Raw genomic sequence first — 17,935 nt, forward strand, 5'->3', positions numbered from 1 at the left:
CACACTGATGACACATGGATGGCCCACGGAACTTCACAACGGACTGTGCAAAATGTTTGATTTATGAAGGGGGCCTTAGATAGGTTGTATAATCCTTTCTAAAAGTTTAAACCTAGTCTCCACCTACTTAACCTGATTGATAGCTCCTCAGTGTCCCTCCTCCCTGCTGAGATCTCACACCGCTCAGTAAAAGCTGCAGCTGTGATTGATAGCTCCTCAAGGTTTCTCCTCCCTACTGAGATCTCACACCGCTCAGTACAAGCTGCAGCTGTGATTGATAGCTCCTCAGTGTCCCTCCTCCCTGCTGAGATCTCACACCGCTCAATACAAGCTGCAGCTGTGATTGATAGCTCCTCAAGGTTTCTCCTCCCTACTGAGATCTCACACCGCTCAGTACAAGCTGCAGCTGTGATTGATAGCTCCTTAGTGTCCCTCCTCCCTGCTGAGATCTCACACCGCTCAGTACAAGCTGCAGCTGTGATTGATACATCCTTTGTGTCACTCCTCCCTGCTAAGATCTCACACCACTCAATACAAGCTGCAGCTGTGATTGATAGCTCCTCAGTGTCACTCATCCCTGCTCAGATCTCACACCACTCAGTAAAAGCTGCAGTTATGATTGATAGCTCCTTAGTGTCACTCCATCCTGTTGAGATCTCACACCGCTCAGTACAAGCTGAAGATGTGATTAATAGCTCCTCAGTGTCACTCCTGCCTGCTGAGTTCACAGTGCTCACTAGAAGTTGCAGTTGTGATTAATAGCTCTTCAGTGTCCCTCCTCCCTGCTGAGGTCTCACACTGCTCAGTACAAGCTGCATCTATGATTGATAGCTCCTCGGTGTCACTCCTCTCTGCTAAGATCTCACACTGCTCAGTACGAGCTTCAGCTGTGATTGATAGCTCCTCAGTGTCACTCCTCCCTGCTGAGATCTCACACCGCTCAGTACAAGCTGCAGCTGTGAATCAGGCTGAATATACATGGACTAATGAGCTCTCTCACTCTTTAGCTGGACTCAGAAAAAGCTTATTATAATATAAGGATTAAACAGGCATTTTGCAGTTTAAGTCCAATAGCATTGCCTAGGATTAGTCTCACAAAAGTCTCAAAAAATAATAATTAAACTGGTAAAAAGCTAAAAGCTCCAAGATAGAGTGAATTTTTGCTTTCTTAATAGAGTTAAGTTGCTCAAGACTAGAAAAAAAGACTCTTGTCTATTGGATATGTCTGGTATTTAGTTTATTTATGTATTTATTTATTTTATTCGCTTATATATTGACATCATATTCCGCAGAGCTTTATCACTATTGGGGTTCACAATCACTACAACACCATGTGCAGAATTATTACGCAAGTTGTATTTTAGTGGATTTTAATTATTATTGATCAACAACTATGTTCTCAATCAACCCAAAAAACTCATAAATATCAAAGCTTAATATTTTTGGAAGTTGGAGTGGGGTTTTTTACATTTGGCTATCTTAGGAGGATATCTGTTTTTGCAGTAACTATTACTGTGCAGAATTATTAGGCAACTTAATAAAAACCAAATATATTCCCATCTCACTTGTTTATTTTCACCAGGTAAACCAATATAACTGCACAAAATTTAGAAATAAACATTTCTGACATGCAAAAACAAAACCCAAAAAATTAGTCACCAATATAGCCACCTTTCTTTATGATGACACTCAGCAGCCGACCATCCATAGATTCTGTCAGTTGCTTGATCTTTTACGGTCAACATTGCATGCAGCAGCCACCACAGCCTCCAGACACTGTTCCCAGAGGTGTACTGTTTTCCCTCCCTATAGATCTCACATTTTATGAGGGACCACAGGTTCTCTATGAGGTTCAGATCAGGTGAACAAGGGGCCATGTCATTATTTTTTCATCTTTTAGACCTTTACTGGCCAGCCACGCTGTGGAGTAGTTGGATGCATGTGATGGAGCATTGTCCTGCATGAAAATCATGTTTTTCTTGAATGATACCGACTTCTTCTTGTACCACTGCTTGAAGAAGTTGTCTTCCAGAAACTGGCAGTAGGTTTGGGAGTTGAGCTTCACTCCATCCTCAACTGAAAAGGTCCCACAAGTTCATCTTTGATGATACCAGCCCATACCAGTCCCCACCTCCACCTTGCTGGCGTCTGAGTCGGAGTGGAGATCTCTGCCCTTTACTGATCCAGCCTCTGGCCCATCCATCTGGTCCATCAAGAGTCACTCTCATTTCATCAGTCCATAAAACCTTTGAAAAATCAGTCTTCAGATATTTCTTGTCCCAGTCTTGACATTTTATCTCATGTTTCTTGTTCAGAGGTGGTGGTTTTTCAGCCTTCCTTACCTTGGCCATGTCCCTGAGTATGGCACACCCTGTGCTTTTTGATACTCCAGTAACGTTGCAGCTCTGAAATATGGCCAAACTGGTGGCAAAAGGCATCTTGGCAGCTTCACGCTTGATTTTCCTCAATTCATGGGCATTTATTTTGCTCCTTTTTTGCCCTATACGCTTCTTGTGACCCTGTTGGCTATTTGCCATGAAACGCTTGATTGTTCGGTGATCACACTTCAAAAGTTTGGCAATTTCAAGCTGCTGCATCCCTCTGCAAGACATCTCACAATTTTGGACTTTTCAGAGCCCGTCAAATCTCTCTTCTGACCCATTTTGCCAAAGGAAAGGAAGTTGCCTAATAATTAAGGACCCCTTATATAGGGTGTTGATGTCATTACACCGCACCCCTCCTCATTACAGAGATGCACATCACCTGAGTTACTTAATTGGTAGTTGGCTCTCAAGCCCATACAGCTTGGAGTAGGACAACATGTATAAAAAGTATCATAGGATCAAAATACTCATCTGCCTAATAATTCTGCACACAGTGTATATCTTTGGAGTTCAGTTCTTTTCAATTGCTGCAATACCAGTTACTACCAATGCACAGGAGCGGCACTGTTTTTAGAAAAAAAACATCCTAGTGTCATCCAACTCTTAATAATATTTAGTATAATCTTTGCTTAATATTTCCATTTATTGTATGTTACCGTCAGATCTTGGATCAGATGCATCAGCAGATGGTCAGGGCTGGATGCCCATATGCTCATCGTTTTATCATATTCCACGTTGGCATTCATCTGTATAAACGCCCCCGAATTAATCAGATTAACACTTCAGTCCCTATAAAACGCTTCTCCCTTTCCTTCTCTTCATCTGTCTTCCTGTTAATCGGGATTCTCTTGTCAAAAGAGCAGCTGAAGAATCTGAAGAAATGAAGAGGAAGTTCTGTATCGGGACGAGATGACAAATGTGTCAGAGGCATGGTGTTCTGCCTTCGTCCACGTGTGAGCTGTGTGGACTCCGGCATACAGCTAACCTTCATCCACTGTTTCAATAAACAGACTGTGTTGCCTTTAAGTCTTTATTTATTAAATGATGATGGATAGGTGGATGATCATAAGAAATGGATGATTGATTGGTAAAAACTATAACAAAGGATACAAATCCATATCAGTACAGGCATATCACAAATAACAGAATGACATACATAGTAGTACTGGTATTTACAGAATCTGCATAACATAGAGAGCAATGCATATGACTGAACACAACATTTACACTGCTGAAGCTGCCCTACACCTGCTCTGCATGTATCACAGCCTATGCAATCTGAGTAGAGCCACTGCCACTTCACAGTGCCTACATAACAACTGTACACATATTCCAACACAAATATGTAGTCTAGTACAATGATTCCTACCGGGATCCATTAGTCAGGAGGAACGATTGAAGAAAAGGTACTGGAGCCAACCATAGCACCTCTGAATCCTATGGAGGCATCAAGACATCTGCGTCTCCAACTCAGTAAGGGAAGGGAAAAAGGGGCAGTCCAAGGAAGTATCTTTTCCTTAAAGCAACAGGCTCAAAACCACAGAAATACTGTAGAGAGGTATGAGGAAAACATAAGAAAGCCAACAGTGACCTCTTGTGGGCAACAAACGATATTACCCTTATCCTATTTAATGAATAGGAGACAGAACACTCCCCGCTTGGCGTTAACCAATGCCACTATTGGACTCCTGAGGGGATAACAACAACACAAGTTCAGTGACTGGTCTGGTGAACAGTTTGTTCTCTCCGAGCTTGCTCACTCTGACCTCTACCTTGCGTACTATCCCATCCTTGCTGGGAAAGGGTTTGGTGACTAGGCCGAGTGGCCACTCATTTCGGTGTGATTGACTGTCCTTTACAAGTACCACATCGCCAAGTCTGATGTTTGGATGGTCTTTCTGCCATTTTGTTCTGGTTTGCAGAGTGGAGAGATATTGTTTCCTCCATCTGTCCCAAAAGGCATTGGACACGTTTTGTACTTGCCTCCATTGTCTTCTGTAGAGGTCTTTCTCGGTGAATTCTCCAGGTGGAGCTCCTGGGACACAGGTTTTCTGTGTAAGTAACATGGCAGGAGTAAGAACTGTTGAGTCTCCAGAATCTCCAGAAAGAGCTGTCAATGGCCTAGCATTCATGATAGCTGTAACTTCGGCCAAGAACGTAGTCAAGCTTTCGTGGGTAAGTCTGGTGTTTGCTTGCAAGAGGATAGAATCTAGAATCTTGCGTGCTATTCCTATCATTCTTTCCCAGGTGCCTCCCATGTGCGAAGAGTGTGGCGGGTTGAAGGTCCAGGTGCATCCTTGCTCACCTAGGTACCTCTCTACATTTGTAATGTCTAGATTGGAAGGGATTTGGAGTTCTCTTGCTGCTCCAATAAAGTTTGTGCCTCTATCAGAACGAATGTGCTTCACAGGGCCTCTGATAGCGATGAAGCGTCGAAGTGCATTTATGAAACTTGAAGTGTCCATAGATTCTATTACTTCGATATGAACAGCTCTGACAGACAAACAGGTGAATAGAACTGCCCAACACTTTGCTTCGGCATGGACCTTCCTAGTGCGTCTTGTAGCTACGGACCAGGGGCCGAACACATCCAGTCCAACGTTGGTGAAAGGGGGTTCAGTACTGAGCCTGTCAGGTGGAAGATTAGCCATCTTCTGGTTTTGAAACATGCCATGAAGTTTGCGACACGTAACGCAGTTGAAGATGAGTTTGCTCACGCTTCTCTTCGCTCCGACTATCCATAGTCCAGCCGCTCGTAGACTCCCTTCGGTAAACAAACGACCTTGATGTCTCACCAAGATGTGATGATGTTGAATGAGCAAGGTTCTGACGTGATGACGTCCGGGAATTATTACCGGGTGTTTCTCTGAGACTTCTACCTTAGCTTCTTGAATGCGGCCACCTATTCTCAGCAGCCCATCTTTGTCGATGAACGGGTCGAGTTTCCTCAACGCACTGTCTCTAGGAATGGGTAGTCCTTTGTCGAGATTGTCTATCTCCTTGTTGTAGGCTTCATTTTGTACAACATGGAGTATTGTAATCTTGGCTTTCTCTAGGTTGGGAGCAGTAAACGCATGCTTGCAGTGATGCCAACCTTTACTGCATCTCTGATTTGTTGGTAGTTCGGACTTGTAAAACTGAGTCACGTGTAGTAAAAAAGCGATGGCTCTAACAAGTGAGTTCCAGGTTGAGAATCTACTGAACCGATGAGATCCGAGGTGACGTCCTGAAACCACTGTATGAAGAGCTGACACTTGAGGACGAAGGTCTTCATCGACATCTGGATCCACCAATTCGAATGTATCGGGCCTGCTGGTGTAGGATGTTGTTCGGTACAGGAAGGCAGGGCCTGTGAACCATGTAGTGTCCTTAAGGTGACTTGGTGCAACGGATCTAGTCGCATGGTCGGCGGGATTGTGATGAGTAGATACGTAATGCCACTGATCAGGGCGAGTTGATCTTCTTATTCTCGATACCCGGTTGCTGACGTAGACATAGAAGCGTCGTGTTTCGTTGCAGATGTATCCTAGTACCACCTTGCTGTCAGTGTAGAACTCTGCATCTTTGATCTCCTGATTCATTCCATCTGAGATAAGTTCAGCCAGCTCTACTGCAAGGACGGCAGCACAGAGTTCCAGTCTAGGTATCGTGTGTTCACGGAGTGGCGCCAGTTTTGTCCGACTCATGACGAACCCAATATGGATCTGTTCATTCACATCGGTGGTTTTAAGGTATACTACTGCTGCGATTGCTTTGACTGATGCATCGCAGAAGATACAAAGTCTTTGAGATTTGACTTCTGTGGATGGCACAGGAGCGTATGGTCGGTTCACATGACGATCGGTCAAGGCCTCGAGAGACTTCTTGAGCTTGTGTCTGAGGGAGACAAATCGACTGTAGACCTGTTCCCTGTTGTTGGGTAGGCGTTGTCTCCGTGGTCGGAATGGTAAGGGTGCCACCCAGCTGTTCGACTTGTCTTTGGTTATTTCTTGGTCCATGATATCCAAGAACATCCTGTCTTCTATGGACATTGCTGTTTTGTTGTCCTCTTTGGTCCTGTGGAAGACTGTACAGCCTATGTGGTCTTGTTCGCCCTCACAAGCGTGGTCTTCGTTGGAAGGAACTGCGAAAGGACATGGCAGAGGAGTACTGCTTGGTAATTCCTTTACCAACAGACTGTTGTGACATGGTCGGAAGAAAGACGGATGTCCATTTTCTAGTGTGTTGGTGAGCATACTGTTGACTGAGGCTGGCTTGTGTGCTCCTCCTAGACAGACATCTCCTATTACGACCCATCCTAGGTCAAGTCTCTGCGCATATGGAGCGTTCTGGGAGCCGTTAATGGACTCTCTAGCCTTATGCACACGTAGCATGTCTCTTCCAAGGAGTAAGGCTATTGGAGCTTCTGAGTCTAGTTCTGGAATCAGGTGAGCTATACGCTTCAGATGGGGGTGATGAGCTGCTACCTCTGGTGAAGGTATCTCGGACCTGTTGTCAGGAATCTGGTTGCACTCCAGTATGGTAGGTAATGATAGGCAGGTCTGGCCATCTATGGATTCCACCTTGTATCCGGTTGCCTTCCTCCCCGCCGTCTCAACAGTGCCTGAACATGTCTTCAAGGAGTAGGGAGAACCGGGGCCCGCAATGTTGAAACTGCTGAAGAAGATGGACTTGGCAAGAGATCTGTTGCTCTGGTCGTCCAAGATCGCATAGATCTTAATTGCTTTATCCCTGCGGCCTGCTGGGTAGACTCTGACAAGGCAGATTTTCGAACAGGACCTTCCTCCTGTGAGTCCTTTACAGATCTCCGTACATTGAGAGGTAACCACCGTGGTGTCTTCATCAGTGTTCTTCTGTTTTCCATCGTGTTCTTCTGCTTGCGGCAACACTCGTGTAGGTGGTCCAGGGTGTAAGGCTGTATTGTGATCCGTGCTGTCACATTCTGCACATTTCACGCTAGCTTCGCAGTTCCTGGCCATGTGCGATGTTGCAGCACAGCATTTGAAGCAGATGTTGTGTTCCTTGAGGAAGCCTTTGCGATCCTCTAGAGACTTCTCCCTGAAGGCTCTGCATTTTAGTAGAGGATGTGGTTTCCGGTGTAGAGGACACTGTTTACTGATATCCTGGGGTTTGTTCTCTTCTGGAGGATGCTTACTCTCTTTGTGAGCAGGACCTGAGGAGACAATGTTAGTTTTGTGGACTGCCACGGGTGTCCTACTGGGTTTGACACCGGGGGCAGTGGTACACGACAGAGTAAAATCAAAACTAGGGTCATTTCTGATTTTAGCTTGCTGAGCTACAAAATCTACAAATACAACAAAAGGAGGGAATGGCACGTTATGTGTTTGCTTATACCGTGAACCGTGTGAGACCCACTTTTCTTGTAGATTGTAAGGAAGTTTTTGCACTATCGGATTGACACCCCTAGCGGTATCCAAGAATGCCAATCCGGGCAAATCTCCTTCCTCTTGGGCAACCTGTAACTCCACTAACAGATCACTTAGCTCTCTTAGCCTTTGAAAGCCTTTGGGTCCTATCTTAGGGAAGTCATCAATTCTTTTAAACAAAGCATTTTCAATAACTTCTATGGACCCATAGCATTCATCAAGTCTCTTCCACACCAAGTGTAGACCTTTGGGTGGGTTTTTAATGTTAATGTCTCTTAGTCTTTTGGCGTGTTCTACCGATTCACTACCAAGCCATTTTACCAGGAGGTCTAACTCCTCACTACAAGAAAGGTCCAAACCTCTTATGGTGTTCTGGAACGAGGCTCGCCACGACCTATAATTCTCGGCACGATCATTGAACTTTACAAGTCCTTTTGTGACCAGATCTCGACGAGCAAAGAACTTTGCAAAGTCCATGGTGGCTTGGTCAGTGCTGGTGCGAGCCGGTGTATGGTCATGTCTATTGTGTGGTGTATCACCATACCTGTAGGGTGTTTCCGCCTTCGGAAAGTCAGCATAGTACCTCCCCGGAGAGAAAGGTGTCTCTTTGTGGTAAAATGGTAGTTGTATCTTCCGCTCTGTGGGATAGTAGTTTTGGTGAACCTCCTCGTGCTGTACACTCTCTTGCTTGAAGCGGTGTAATTCGAGGTTGGATGGCTGGCAGTCTGCGTAGTCTGTTCGGTGAAGCACATCTGAGCTGTCATCTATCCTGGAGTATTGGTAGACGTATTCTGCGACGCGCTGTGCTGGATCCTGCTGGTCTAGGTCCGGCCTAAGAACATCGCTGCGTCTTTCTTCGGGGTGCTCTGTCGCTTCCAGGAACTCTGCCTTGGCTATTGCGGCCGCTGTCTCCTTTTCTACGGCAAGTCTTTCTAAAGTCAGTTGCAGACGTGCATTCTCTGCTTCTTGCTCCGCTTGCAGACGTGCACTCTCTGTCTGCTTTAGTTTGAGTTGCATTTCCTGTTCGGCGAAGGAGGACCTCACTTTAGCTGCTTCGGCCTCAGCGCGGGCGACGGCAGCAAGCTCCCTAATTGAGGACTTAGTAGAGCTTGCCCGTGACCTTGTCTTCAGGGAAGACGCTCGGCTGACAGACATTGTGCACTTGGCTGCAGACTATTTTAGCGGGAAACAGAGTCTATTTGCGGACGGCCTTCCACGTGGTGGGAGTGGAATGGTGGTTTCTGGCGTACTGCGGTCTAGTCACTGCGGCTGTATGGTGGCTGCTGCGACATCCATATGCGGTACAGCGTGGATGTTAGCGGTCCCGTACTACAGCCTGCGACCGGCTATCTTTACTGGAGCTGGACTGCGCTCTTGTTCTATGTAGCTGTATGGCGGCTGCTGTAATACCCGTGTGCCGTGTAGCGTGGGTGTTAGCTGTCCCGTACAGTTCATACAATCGCTGCCTGCGACCAGCAGCCCGTTTTTACTGTTCTGCCTTCGTCCACGTGTGAGCTGTGTGGACTCCGGCATACAGCTAACCTTCATCCACTGTTTCAATAAACAGACTGTGTTGCCTTTAAGTCTTTATTTATTAAATGATGATGGATAGGTGGATGATCATAAGAAATGAATGATTGATTGGTAAAAACTATAACAAAAGATACAAATCCATATCAGTACAGGCATATCACAAATAACAGAATGACATACATAGTAGTACTGGTATTTACAGAATCTGCATAACACAGAGAGCAATGCATATGACTGAACACAACATTTACACTGCTGAAGCTGCCCTACACCTGCTCTGCATGTATCACAGCCTATGCAATCTGAGTAGATCCACTGCCAGTTCACAGTGCCTACATAACAACTGTACACATATTCCAACACAAATATGTAGTCTAGTACAATGATTCCTACCGGGATCCATTAGTCAGGAGGAACGATTGAAGAAAAGGTACTGGAGCCAACCATAGCACCTCTGAATCCTATGGAGGCATCAAGACATCTGCGTCTCCAACTCAGTAAGGGAAGGGAAAAAGGGGCAGTCCAAGGAAGTATCTTTTCCTTAAAGCAACAGGCTCAAAACCACAGAAATACTGTAGAGAGGTATGAGGAAAACATAAGAAAGCCAACAGTGACCTCTTGTGGGCAACAAACGATATTACCCTTATCCTATTTAATGAATAGGAGACAGAACACATGGTGACAGGCAGTATTTATACATCAACGTAAAGGGGCACAAAATGATTGTTAGATCAGTCTGTGGTATCATCACTGGGACCCCCACCAATGGTGAGAAAGGGGCAATGTCACTGTAGCAGCCACGGGGCAAGGGTTAAATTACTTGTCGCCGGGCCTGATGATGTCAGGTGTGGGGATGTCACGGGTGGCCCTTTCTGCCCGGTGTCATGGCCCCGAGGTGTACAATAAAAAAAGGGGGTTGGGGGTGATGATGGGGGAATGGAGGATAGGATTTGTCGTGACGGCACTTGCGGTATGCGGCCAGGGATTAGTCGCCGCTGCTGTCGCTGTCCTCTGGGGCTGATGGTAGTAGCAGCTAAGATGTTTCTGCTCCCCACAGGTGGAGCGGCCTCCGGGGAGGATGATGAAAGGAGTAGTAATGGCGGGCACCAAAGCACGGGGTGGCGGCACCGGGAATGACAGGCAGACACAGTCTCTGTGGGTTCCAGGTGTTTTATTCACAGTTCTTTAAGTAACCCGGTTGCTGCTTCTGAAGCACTGGCCACCGATGTGATGGGCCCCAGCCGATCCCGAGCAATTCGAGGTTCCCACTGTGAGTCCTTTCTGGTCGGGATCCTTCCTATCCCAGTGTAGGTGGAATATGGAACAGGTCACAGATGTTGTCTGCACTCGCCGCAGACCCTGGAATCCCGTGTAGCTGTAGAGAACCCGGGTTGAGGTGGATGCTCTAAGCCACAGGTCCTCTGGCGCTCCCAGAAGTGTGAGTAGAAGAAGATTGGACCGAGGTCAAAGGTGCGTCTCACCCCAAGCTGTGCCCGGGGCTAACTGACTGTGCGAAGATGCTCCTTCCCTTTTCCCCAAGTGGTGCCCGCCCCCCAGGTGGTTGTCCTAGTGACCGGGAAAGTCCCATGTCTCGTGATGGCCACCCCCCCTGTCTACCCCAGGCCAACCCCCCGGTGAAAAGCACCTAACTGTTTGTGGTTTGTGAATGTAAGAAACACCAGCGATTAACCTCTCCTTACCTGGGATGACTACAACATCTTAAAAGAGATGCAGTAGTACCCTGTGGCGTCTGAAGCCTCAGGGGAGCGACATCACCATAAGACCAAAGCCAGGAGGAGTGAATGAGCCATTGGTTGTCCATTCAGCATCTATGGCTAACACTGATCGAGATAGCCAAACACCTGTCATGATGTGACAGCAGAATAGCAAGGAACAGGGGGCTCCTATATTGTTTCTCGCACTAGGTAACTATAATGATAATCTCCTGCTGATAAAACACTGATGCTAAACAAAGTACAGCAAGCAGCCCTAGAAGTTACAAATCAGATATGTTCTCAAATTAGGTGGAAAAAACCTGGTGACAAATTCCCTTTAAATCACACGGCAGCTAAAAAATATAAACAGAAGTTTTGTCTTGTTCTGCATTGTGTAAATCCCAAACTTCAGAATGTAAGCGCCATTTCACCTCGCTGCACCCTGTGCATCAGTAAATCCCCGGATAAGCCAGTCTTATCATCTCCTGCCTCCAGCTAGAGGAGCAGCTGCTGACTATTCTCCAGCCTCCGTACTTCTCACAGCTGCTGCATCCCACACAAAGACAGAGATTACCTGTTTTCATGCACCACGGTCTATCCCGAGACAATGGCCGCATACAGATCTTATGATATCGCTTTACACATGTGTGATGGTTTTATGGGAAAATCCTCTCTGCTGAAACATATTTGTGTATAAAGGTTTGGATCATCCAGAATATGAGTTGATTATCCCGACACATTCAGTTTTTAAGAACTTTTAGTTATTACCGCCTCAGGTTCTTAACATATTGCTGTGCAGAGTACTTGCTGGCCCTCTGGCTGCTAAATTGGGAAAGTAATGTATTCTTGAAAACAAACTTCCAGATAACTTTACAGCATGTAGCGGAATATCATCCCAGAATATATATATTGAATTTAATTTACAGTTTTAATAGTATATCTCTGCTTTACACTGCTCCCATTTTGCTTAGATGTCTAGTGGGAGGTCCCACATTCCGAAGGTAGACTTTCAGTCACTGATTAGGACACGCCCACTGGACTCCTAAGCATTGTAAGGGCAGGGAATTAAAAATAAAATGCTAGTTAGGGCTTCTTCACATGTCCATGAAAAACACTAATGTTTTGCACAGTCCATGGTGAAGGTGCATATGTATGTGTTCTATGTGCTGTCCCTGTGCTATCCATGTGACATCCGGACAGCACATGGACAGCATGAACTTGTATACTAACATGTCTCCGATGCTGCTGTCTCCGATGCTGCTGTTAGTTCTGGGTCCACGGGGAGTGCAGTGACTATTCATGAGCATAATGAGCAGGCCCAGAAGCAATACCAGAGGCAGAGACAGCAGCACTGGCGATAGGTAAGTATAAAAATTCTATATTTTTATGACCTGTGTTATCTACAGCTCGTGTCACACTGATGTCACATGGATCACATCAATGTGCGGTCCGTGTGACACCTGTGTTTTCTATCTCTGTAAATATCTTTTGGTAATAAAGCTCTTTTTTTCTTGAATGGCTTTTTAGTCTTTTACTGATGTTGTCTATGTCCTGCTTGTTACCTTTTTCATTTGTTATTTGTCTTTATTTGATGATTTTTAGGATCTCTTCTGTTAACCATGAATGCTGTGGTCTCTTCTGATTCTTGTTTATTGCCTTTAGTAATAGTCCATATATGTGTTCATAATTTCTCAGAATTCCTTTCATCTGTGCCCAGTGATATACAGTAAATTAGTTGTGCAGACCATTCCAAAAAACTTCAGGATAGTTGGCCAAATCGAAGATTAATTTGACCTGTTGTCTAGTCCGTTTGAGCAGCTAGACTTTAATATTTGCTGTCAAAAGTTCATGATCAGTTCCACAGTGAGATCCTTTTCTTGTTTTCGCAGTAAACATGGATGACCTCTATCCTATCGTGTAGTGAATCTGATTCTTATAGGTCTCATTCGTGATGTCTATGTGGAGGGTCTCCGTTTGTGATTTTGCAAGAAGGTGTTTATGCTGGACAATTCATTTGTCATAGAAATGTCAATGTATCTTCCTCCAGCCTCGTTTTGTTCACCATGTCCAAAGTTTCCAATAATGGTTCCATGTTTGAAGTGGCCCACTTTGGCATTTAAAGGCCCTGTTACACTCAACAACATCGCTAACGAGATGTCGTTGGGGTCACGGAATTCGGACAGCATATCTGGCCTCATTAGCGACGTCGTTGCGTGTGACACGTACGAGGGACCGCTAACAATGTAAAATACTCACCAAATCGTTGATTGTTGACACGACGTCCATTTCCCAAATATCGTTGCTGTTGCTGGACGTAGGTTGTTCGTCGTTCCTGAGGCAGCACACATCGCTACATGTGACACCCCAGGAACGACGAACAATACTGTACCTGCGTCCTCCGGCAACGAGGTGGGTGTGACTTCTATGTGGCTGCTCTTCACCCCTCCGCTTCATCTGGACACCTGCCGTGTGACGTCGCTGTGACGCTGCACGAAAACCGCCCCTTAGAAAAGAGGCTGTTCGCCAGCCACAGCGACGTCGCTAGGTAGGTAAGTATGTGTAACGGCTCCTAGCGATATTGTGCGCCACGGGCAGCGATTTGCCCGTGACGCACAAACGACGGGGACGGGTGCTTTTACGAGCGACATCGCTAGTGATGTCGCTGCGTGTAAAGCCCCCTTAAGTCTCCATGATAATGAGAAAGTCTTGTTTTGGCGTCTTGTTCATTTTTTTTTTTAACTTGATCGTAGAATAGTTCTACATCCTTCTCGACATCTGTTGTTGGTGCTATGACTTGTATAACTGTGGCATGGATTGGCACTACTTGAAGTCGTAATGAGATGGCTCTATCACTGACTGCATTGTACTCCAGGACTTTGCCGGCTAATCTTTGGTTGAGAATAAAAGTGACACCGCTTCTTCTTTGGTTATAATTGCATGTTCACTTGACGGGAAATGTCCGGATTGACTCCATCTTAGTTTGCTAATTCCGAGTAAGTTCTTTCTATTTTTGCTTTGATGATGTTGAGTTTGCCTTCGTTCATGTTTCGTACTCTCCAAGATCTGAACTTTGTGATATCTCTGCAGCTTTTGATGTTCCCTTTCGACCAAGCGATATAATCGGCCTTCCGGCTTTGATCCTGGTGCATCAGGAGACTTAATCATTAGGGATGATCGAATACCTCAAATATTCGGCTTTGCGAATATCCAACGAATAGGTCGCCGCTATGCGAATATTCGATGCGCAATGTAAGTCTATGGGAAGCCCGAATAGTTCCGAATAGTTGTTATTCGGGTTTCCCATAGACTTAAATTGCTCATCGAATATTCGCAAATAGTCGAATAGTGGCAACCTATTCGGCAAATATTCGCGAAGCCGAATATTTGAGGTATTCGATCATTCCTATTAATCATGCTCAGGTCAACTATTGGCTCTTTCCCAGTAGCTTGTTGAGTGCCTTCCCACCTTAGGAGTGCACCAGGAGTGCATCTTACAGCAATATATTGAATTCCTTTACTTGTATTCTCCATCAAGATTTTTTTGGCATAATACAGAAGTAGATTGCTAGGCCTTATACAAAGCTAGAATAACATCAAAATTCTGCTCACAAATAGTATCAAGCTATAACGCAGATTAACATAAAGTTGGTGCTGCTGCTTGTTGAAGACTACGGAATGGGGAGCGTGAGGAGGTGGAGTAATATGCCAAGACACAGACTCACGCAGAGTTGGTGCTGCTGCTTGTTGAAGTCTATGGAGAGGGTGAGAAGAAGGAACATGCAGAGATATAGATTCAAGCAAAGTTGGTGCTGCTGCTTAAAGGGAATCTGTCACCACTTTTTTGGCATACAAGCTGCGGCCACCACCTCCGGGCTCTTATATACAGTATTTTAACATGCTGTATATAAGAGCCCAGGCCGCTGTGAGAACATAAAAAACACTTTATAATACTTACCTAATGGTCGCGCGGTTGGCCATATGGGTGTCTCCGTTCTCCGGTGCCGGCGCCGCCTCTTTCGGCCATCTTCGTCCTCTTTCTGAAGCGTGTGTGCATGACGCATCTACGTCATACACACTCACCGGTCCTGCGCAGGCGCACTACAATACTTTCATCTGCCCTGCTCAGGACCTGAATGCCGGCGAGTGTGGATGACGTCGGACGTGTCATGCACCGCGACTAGAGAAGAAGGAGGACGAAGATGGCTGAAAGAGGCGGTGCCGGCATCAGACAACAGAGACGCCCATATGGCTAACCGCGCGACCGTTAGGTAAGTATTATAAAGTGTTTTTTATGTTCTCACAGCAGCCTGGGCTCTTATATACAGCATGTTAGAATGCTGTATATAAGAGCCCAGTGGTGGTGGCCGCAGCTTATATTCCAAAAAAGTGGTGACAGGTTCCCTTTAAGAAAGCCTATGGAGAGAAGAGGCTGCGTAGGATGAAGGAACATGCAGAGACACAAACTAAAGTAGATCTGGTGCTGCTGCTTGATGAAGTATATGGAGTGGGGAGGGTGAGGAGTTGAAGGATCATGCAGAGGCACAGCCTAATGTAGACCTGGTGCTGCTGCTTGTTGAAGTCTATGGAGAGGAGAGGGTGACCAGGTGGAGGTACATGCAGAGACACAGACTATTGCAGAGTTGGTGCTGCTCCTTGTTGAAGTCTATGGAAAGTAGAAGATGAGGAGGATAGAGAAACATGAACAGATACAGACTTCCGTAGAGTTGGTGCAGCTGCTTGTTGAAGTCTATGGAGAGGGAAGTGTGACAGGGATGGAGAAACATGCAGAGACAGATACTCACGCAGAGTTGGTGCTGCTGCTTGTGGAAGTCTTTGGAGCGAAGAGGCTGAGGAGAATGAAGGAACATGCAGAGACACAGACTAAAGTAGAGTTGGAACAGCTGCTTGTTGAAGTCTACGGAGTGAGGAGGTGGAGGATCATGTAGAGACACAGACTAACATAGCGTTAGTGCTGCTGCTTGTTGAAGTCTATAGAGTGGGGAAGAAAAGAAAGAGAAAGTTGAGGAACATGTAGAGACACAGACTCACGCAGAGTTAGTGCTGCTGCTTGTGGAAGTCTATGGAGAGAAAACACCAGAGTTTATTGGCTTAGTGTCCTCATCTCTGACATCCATTGGTTTGTTACTCTGGTTTTGTTGGTGAAGACCATCTATGGTGTCCAGTATCTTGCGGTTTCATGGTCTCTAGGGCTCTGCAGAACTAACATCATTCTCTGACCTGATCCCTGTGACTAGAAACGCTGAATCTAATCTCTAAAACAAATGTTGTTTTCTTCCTTTTGATCAGTTGTCTGTAGGTTTAATTAGAGAAGCAGGAAAGCTTCTGTGAAATCCCCGCAGTGCGAGTTGCAGTATTTTATTATTACTATTATTGCCTTGCACACGTTGATGGATATTATACAAGTGCGGGATTTATAATATGCGCAGCATAAATAGAGTGCGGCACGTAGATTATTACATATCCATCAAGGTAAAATTGGGTTATGTGAAAAGGTGTGATCCAGATTCATCAGAGACCAGATGGCATTATTTATCAGGAGCGCGGCGCTCAGCGCAGGATGGCGGAATGTTCTGTGACAGCTCGTATTGTAACCGGGATTCTAAATGGCACAGAAATAAATATGGAGCTGGAAGATGGATCGGGAATGTATTGGACCACAGACGTGGAACTGCTCCTGGGCATGAGGTACTTAGTTTATACTGATTAGTATAAATTATGGTATTCAGTCTGCTGCTCAGGTTTTAGCCCAGTGTATTATTCTCTTAAAGGGAAGCGATCATCAGAAAATGACCTATTATTTAATTCATATATTTATTTTTTTTACATTTTTTTTACATTTTTTGCCAATCATTTTTTTTATATCACGATCTTTATTAAAAAAAAACCAAAATTAGTAATCAGGCAATTTTAACACTGGGCTTGTTTAGACTCATACTTGTTGAGTTTTCAGCAGGCTCCTTATCATCAGAGGCAGAAATACAATTACAGGTAAGGTCACTATACACAGCTGATAAAATGTGATCCACTAATCATAAAAAGAGATGTCACAGTTCACTTCCTCCGCTATCCCTGCACAATGACCTCCTTCATTGCTTCAATGCAAAAAGAGAGTATTGTTCTATTCATTGCTGCTAATGTACATGTGCTGTTTCCTGAAACAACAGGAAGTACAAGTCGAAAAAATCCCCAGTGTCCAGTGTAAAAACTGCAAGATTTTTTTTTCCAATAAAGATCATGACATGAAAAGGCATTGTCAAAAATGTGTAATCAGCTGTGTGCTGCATCATAGGCAGGCTAGCAAGAGTTAATCTCTGCTGGTCTGCTTGCTCCTTTGATCTCATTTGTGGGAAGACCTATCACATGTGCTCCCCTCCTATTTATGTTGGTTGAATCCTTCTACCCATGCCAGCTATAGTTTATTCTATATTGGTCTGTGAGGTGTTGTGTCCCAGACTCTCTGGTGAAATTTGTGCTTATTGCTTGTTGTGGTTGTGGAGATTACCCCTGTTGTTTTGTAGCTTCCTTCCTGCTCTTGTTTTTCTTCCTGAATTTCTTATTGTCTTTACCTTTGTGTTTGTGTGCTGTGTGACAAAGTTTTGGTTTTCCCTTGTCTGTTTTTATCTGTGGTTTTCAACACACTTCTTTCCTGTCCCTCCCTGGGGAAGGGGGAATCAGATCAGGACTGGTCAGGATCAGGGCCAGGAAGGAGACTCAGGCTTCTCCACCATCAGGAGTATCCCTGAGGTTAGGGATAGCATAGGGCTTCCTAGCTTGATGGTCAGCTTAGGAGCCCCGGTTCCCTGCTATCCCATAGTCATCGTGATAATAATAAAACTCAAATTAATTAACAAATTACTTGTTTATTTATTTCTAAAGTTTTGTGGAATGTGGACAT

General features: G+C 45.2%; 1 protein-coding gene across 2 annotated transcripts in view; it reads left to right on the top strand.

The window, feature by feature from the left end:
• The window catches only part of KCNH1 (potassium voltage-gated channel subfamily H member 1), a 421,045-nt gene that overhangs the window by 193,262 nt on the left and 209,848 nt on the right, over window positions 1-17,935 (top strand). The window lies entirely within an intron of this gene.

Source organism: Anomaloglossus baeobatrachus, chromosome 3, assembly GCF_048569485.1.
Source record: "Anomaloglossus baeobatrachus isolate aAnoBae1 chromosome 3, aAnoBae1.hap1, whole genome shotgun sequence".
Taxonomy (NCBI): Eukaryota; Metazoa; Chordata; class Amphibia; order Anura; family Aromobatidae; genus Anomaloglossus; species Anomaloglossus baeobatrachus.